The sequence below is a fragment of the Ranitomeya variabilis genome, chromosome 8 (assembly GCF_051348905.1).
Source record: "Ranitomeya variabilis isolate aRanVar5 chromosome 8, aRanVar5.hap1, whole genome shotgun sequence".
In the NCBI taxonomy this organism is placed as follows: Eukaryota; Metazoa; Chordata; class Amphibia; order Anura; family Dendrobatidae; genus Ranitomeya; species Ranitomeya variabilis.
Window position 1 is genome coordinate 94367637 of NC_135239.1, and position 6000 is coordinate 94373636.

Here is a 6000-nt window from a genome sequence, read left to right on the forward strand (position 1 = left end):
ATATGGGGATCAACAAAAATTTAAATTCTCTGGCTTCACCAAATTTTCTCAAAATATGTCACTGAACGAATCTTAATATAGGGTGAAAGTAGAAGAAAGAAAGAGAAGAAAAAGAGTGGTGAGAAGCAGATAATGAGAGAAGTAGAGAATGAGGGACATCTGATGACATTTAATATGACATGTATATCTAGCGTAATCTGGAGATGGCAACCTACTCTGCCATTTGAAAGTGACAGGCTGGTGGCCGACCTTGCTCCACTGGGAACACGGATGTCTAACTGACAATCAATGTACAAAGTGTGATAATTTGATAGATATCACAGCTGCAGAGAGTTATGGGGAAGCTAGTACAGCCACGCAAAATTACATTAGCTTGCAAGGTTTTTTTGTTAAACAATTCTAAAAATTTCTGAATTTGCATAGAACAGTGAAATTCAGGAAACTCATCTCCACAGATCGATCTGCTCATGTCTATTTAATGACCTTTCAATGTTTTATTTTGTATTGACTGGGTTATTTATTCACCAGTGAAAACCCCTTTTCATGAAATTCAGAAGGACAACAATGTATGTGATTTAAGTGCAATGTAACTCCCGTGTCTTTACTAGACCTATATACTAGGATCAAAGACTTTGGAAATCATGAATATTGCACTGCTATGAATGAAAATAGGGTTGAGAAAAGTAATGCAATATGTTCGCCATGGGACACTTTCTGGATTCCCATGAATAATTGAGTTTGGACACACTTATTCCTCTCCTCATCTTTACTCCCTAATGCATGTTTTTATTCTTTCTCACTTCCATCCATTGTAAGTCCTGTATGTCTTCCCCGCTTTTCAGACTGTTAAAAATTATAATTTTTGATTACCACCATAATCCACTGCATATCTCTATTCTGTATCTGGCTTAATCTGTTTTCATTGAAACCTTGTTATATGTTCACACATTTGCCTTTTTATTTTTTTAAATTGTATTCTGTGAAATATGAAAATTCTTCAATAAAAATTCCAATTATAAAAAAAGTGCAATGTAATAGCAGAAATTTACAGATACAGATTTTTACGCTATATTATATTTGACAAATTTTCACAAACCTTTCGTTACGATTTATTTGATAATTTTCATAACAGTATAAATATACTTGTGAAACTGTATGGAAAATGCTGTAATGGAATAATATAATAAATTCTCTCTTTTTCTAACAATTCATGACACATGACTCTTTTGTATATTAACCCCTTATCCCCGGAGCTTTTTTCGGTTTTGCGTTTTCATTTTTCACTCCCCTTCTTCCCAGAGCCATAACTTTTTTATTTTTTTTCATCAATATGTTCATGTTAGGGCTTGTTTTTTGTGGGACAAGTTGTGCTTTTGAACAACACTATTGATTTTACCATGTCACGTACTAGAAAACGGGAAAAAAATTCCAAGTGCGGAGAAACTGCAAAAAAAAAGTGCAATCCCACAGTTGTTTTTGTTTGGCTTTATTACTAGGTTCACTAAATGCTTAAACTGACCGGCCATTATGATTCTACAGGTCATTATGAGTTCATCGACACCAAACATGTCTAGGTTATTTTTTATCTAAGTGGTGAAAAGGAATTCCAAATTTTGTGAAAAAAAAATTGCACCATTTTCTGATACCCCTAAAGTCTCCATTTTTCGTCATCTCTGGTTGGGTGAGGGCTTACTTTTTGCGTACCAAGCTTACCTTTTTAATGATACAATTTTGGTGCACATATGTTCTTTGGATCGCCAATTCTGGCATTTTGACTTTTTTCTCGCTACGACGTTTAGCGATAAGGTTACTCCATTTATTTTGATAGATTGAGCGATTCTGAACATGGCGATATGTTGTGAACTCTATTTCTGGGCTCCCTCTTGTGGTCACAAGTGGTACTGTGTGAGTGCTGTCTTTCTGCAGGTTTGTGACTGGCATCAGCTGTCTCGTTATCTGTGGGCTGGTTTTCTATTTAAGCTCACTTGGACTCTCAGTCTATGCCTACTGTCAATTTATTCAGTGCTATTCTGATTCCTTCTGACTACCTTTCTCCCAGTCTCTTCAAGAGAAGCTAAGTTTCCGTTTTGTTCATTTTTTGATCATCAGTGTTCTATTTGTTTCTTGTCCAGCTTGCTAATATGTGATTTCCCAGCTTGCTGGTAGCTCCAGGGGGCTGAGTTTCTCCCCCCACACCGTTAGTTGGTGTGGGGGTTCTTGAATTCTCAGCGTGGATATTTTGGTAGGGTTTTTTGCTGACCGCACAGTTCGCTATCTGTCTTCTGCTATCTAGTATTAGCGGGCCTCATTTGCTGAATCTGTTTTCATTCCTACGTGTGTCTTTTCTCCTTACCTCACCGTTATTATTTGTTGGGGGCTTCCTATATCTTTGGGGTTATTTCTCTTGAGGCAAGTGAGGTCTTGCTTTCTCTTTAGGGGTAGTCAGTTTCTCAGGCTGCGTCGAGACGTCCAGGATTTTAGGCACGTTCACCGGCTACCTTTAGTGTGTTTGGATAGGATCAGGTTTTGCGGTCAGTCCAGTTACCATCTCCCTAGAGCTCGTGTCTATGTTTAGTTACTTAGCTAGTATTTCCTGTGATCCCCAGCCACTGGGATCATAACAGCGATACCAAATATGTGTAGGCTTGATTTTTTTATTGTTTTATTTTGAATGGTGCAAAATTCCACCAGCGTATGTTCTGGGCACATGTCAGCTGATCAAAACAGCTGACATGTGCAGGGAAAGAGGTTGGATTACTGCCAGAGCCCACATCAAAGGGAGGGAGTCCGACATCTGCATAAATGCACGCCCAGTGTCGGAAAGGGGTTAAAGTTATAATTGAATGCTATGAAAGTAAAATGCCTGACAATATAAAAAAGGGAAAATAATCAAACTACCATTTAATACTTAATCATTGTTTTGAGATTTGAAGGGAATCTCTTAGCTGTTTTTTTTAAATTAAATTGAGAGCAGCATAGTTTAGGGACAGAAAGCCTAATTCCAGGGATGTGTCACTTGTTCTGTTTACTGTGGTTTCATTGCACTCAGTATTTCATCAGCAACAGATTATCACTGCCAGACAAGGTGTCATCTGGCTTTTGCTTCTTTGACACAGATCATTCATTTTACTACTAAGTAAATTGAGTAGATATTGCATAAAAATGTTATCACTTCTTTTAAACATTATTATTTCTGGAAACTTAAGGATGCACACAGAATATACTTATCTATAATCGATTTGTGTCAACTTCGGTGCATGTTCTCAGGCCAAAATCACCAGGGTATGTGAACTTTTGATCAGGGTCATTTGGATGTTTTGGTTGTCATTATGATTTAAAAAAGAAAACACAGTAGTTTGACAATAAATGGCTTCACCCAACCACTAAGCATGAGTGGAGAAAAAATGTTGGTGTTATCATTCATATTCTCTGAAAAAGGACACGAGAACAAAAATTCTGCCTGGGTATGTAAACTTTTGAGAACAACTGTAAGAGAAAGCTTAGACTTATATGCATATAAAGTATAGATTCGCCAATATCGCAGCCAGGTAGGCAGGTGGATCAAACAAAGCATCATGCTTTGATATCAGACATAAATTATCAAAGACATATACAGAATATACAAAATAAACCAAGTAAGCAAACTTCATTGATATTGCACATAATTACCTGATAGACAAATATCCAGGGGCCTACCACAACCGATGCACATTTCACAGGGAAATGCTTCATCCAGCAGTGGTGAGACAATAGAAAGGAGGCTATTTAAGGTACCATGAGTTTGAAGTCCAAGCCATGGAGGGCTTCTTAAAGAGAAAGAACAGAGCTCAGGAGAGAGGCAGTATGAGAGCCTTGGGTCAGGTTAGGAAGGCTATCTAAAAGGTACAGAACTTTGCCCATGGGAATCAGATGACCCACTAAAGGTGGAATGAGAGTGGAAGTACTCAAACATAAGTTGACAGTTGTCTGTATTGGAAGGAAGCTATGGTCACCTTAATGGGGCATGAATTCTCCTATGAAGAGCAGTGGACTTTCAAAGTATTATTAAGAAGTTGTACCAACGTACCTCAGCAAGTGGGGTCCTCATTAGTCGGTTGTAAACTGGGAGTAGCTGTGAGGGGCAGTAGAGTTACACCTCGACCCATGGGGCCCTCACAAGGGAAGATGGTGCATTCCATTTTAGTGGGCTGAACGGTTGAGTGCTGTGAAGAAAGTAAAGCACCACCAACTGTAACCATGAAGTGCCTATCTCTGTATACTTCAAATGAAGCTTTAATAAAGTGTTTTGCCTTCTATTTGATGTATGTGATCTTTATCAAGTTCATGAGCAGTAAATAAAAGTTTATGTTTGGACTTTGTTCTCCTTTCTTCATCTTCATACCATTTGGTCCTGGCTTCCCAACTCAATATCAGCATACAGTCTGCAGAAGTGTATCACCCAGGGATTGACAGCACATGCACCTAGCCAGAACCCTCATTTTCATGTAATGTATTGGGGTGGGGTGTGGAAAATGAGAACCTAGCGCATGGCATCTACTCCTGGCCATGTTAAAACCTCAAAGGCAACTAACCGCCAGAACCAGTCAGTGACCGATCTTTGCCTGGAGAGATTGGCACTTGGCAGAACAAGCAGCTAGTTGGCAACTACCTGCCAATAAGTCTTTAGTTCCATAGTAGATAAAGTCCTGGATAACCCATTTAACTGAATAAATGTGAGCATGTGGATGGAAAAGGGATCAAGGTCACTACAGCTGTTTTCAAGTTTTTGTGAAATCTGAAGTACATCGAATGTGAGTAATATGTGAACACCCTCAATGATTCTGAATCAGCTAAGATCAGGGATTGCTTTCAGCTCAAGCTTTAAAACTACTATTAAATGATAAAAGAAGAGCTTGACAGGTGGATTGTTAATGTATATCTGACTATCCTTATAGATATATGTCTGCATTAAATAATTGCAAAGAGCTCTACGTCCCTGTACGATACACTACTGACTCAATAAATACCATGTTAATGGTGACATCATAAATTAAGTAATGAACCAAAAGCAAACTGAACCCTGACATTAGAATTCAGAAAGGTCCAATAATCTAATAATCTATCCATCCTGTATAAACTGCTTTCTTTGTTCATTTGTAAAATAAAACAAAGAACATGAACAGTATATAACATTAATAAATCATACAGCGATCTATACTCTACACAGGATTTCAGGTGGTTTACCAGTCACTTGTACATATAGCTCATATCCCATACCTGTCTGATGTGCATTAGAAGAGAGCAGCAAGGATGTGACCAGCTTCCCTCAAAGCTTGCAGGTGAATAAGAATACAATACAATATGTGTTCACCACACCTTTCCTGGTCAGCAGTCTAAAGTAGAACATTGCAAAACGTGTAAAGTTACTTTCTGGTAGTTCGGGATTCTCTGTCAAAGAACTACAGTAAGAACTGTAAACTTTTAGGTTTCTTACTATTGTACTATTGTTGTGGTACTGAAAGTGTTTTCATCTGTGATTTTATAGCTTTCCTTTTGTTTAAAATAATTATGTTCTTAAACCTCTTCCTGACATTGTCAATATCCATTTCTATTATTGTTTTTTCCTCTCCTTTCTTCCAGGAGCCATAACTTATTTTTACTTTTCTGTCCACAATGACATATGAGGGCTTCTTTTTTGCGAGATGAATTGCTCTTTTGAATGACACCATTCATTTTACCTTTACCACACATCGTACAGTGTAAAAGCCAAGTGTGGTGAAATTGTGAAAAAAAACGTAATTCTGACTTTTTTTTCAATTCTTTTTACGGCATATATTGTGTGGGAAAAATTACCTGACAATATGATTATCCTCATTAGTACAAATACAGCAATACCAAACAGTTTTTTTTATATTACTTTAGTAATTTTAAAAAATCAGAAATGTGTAAAAAAAATAAAATAAATGTTTTTATTATACCACTATCTTTTGAAACCTGCAACGTTTTCATTTTTTGCTCAAT

At 37.3% G+C, this 6000-nt stretch overlaps 1 protein-coding gene across 2 annotated transcripts in view; it reads right to left on the bottom strand.

Annotated features, from left to right (window-relative positions):
• Nucleotides 1-5374, bottom strand: part of LOC143788498 (beta-1,3-galactosyltransferase 2-like) — a 49625-nt gene extending 44251 nt beyond the window's left edge. Inside the window, exon 1 of one of the 2 annotated variants that reach the window (XR_013218648.1) lies at nucleotides 5257-5374. The gene's annotated coding sequence lies outside the window, so the exon portion shown is untranslated. The remainder of the gene's footprint in view (nucleotides 1-5256) is intronic. The other variant, XM_077278195.1, reaches the window with a different exon arrangement.
• Nucleotides 5375-6000: the final 626 nt, after the last annotated feature.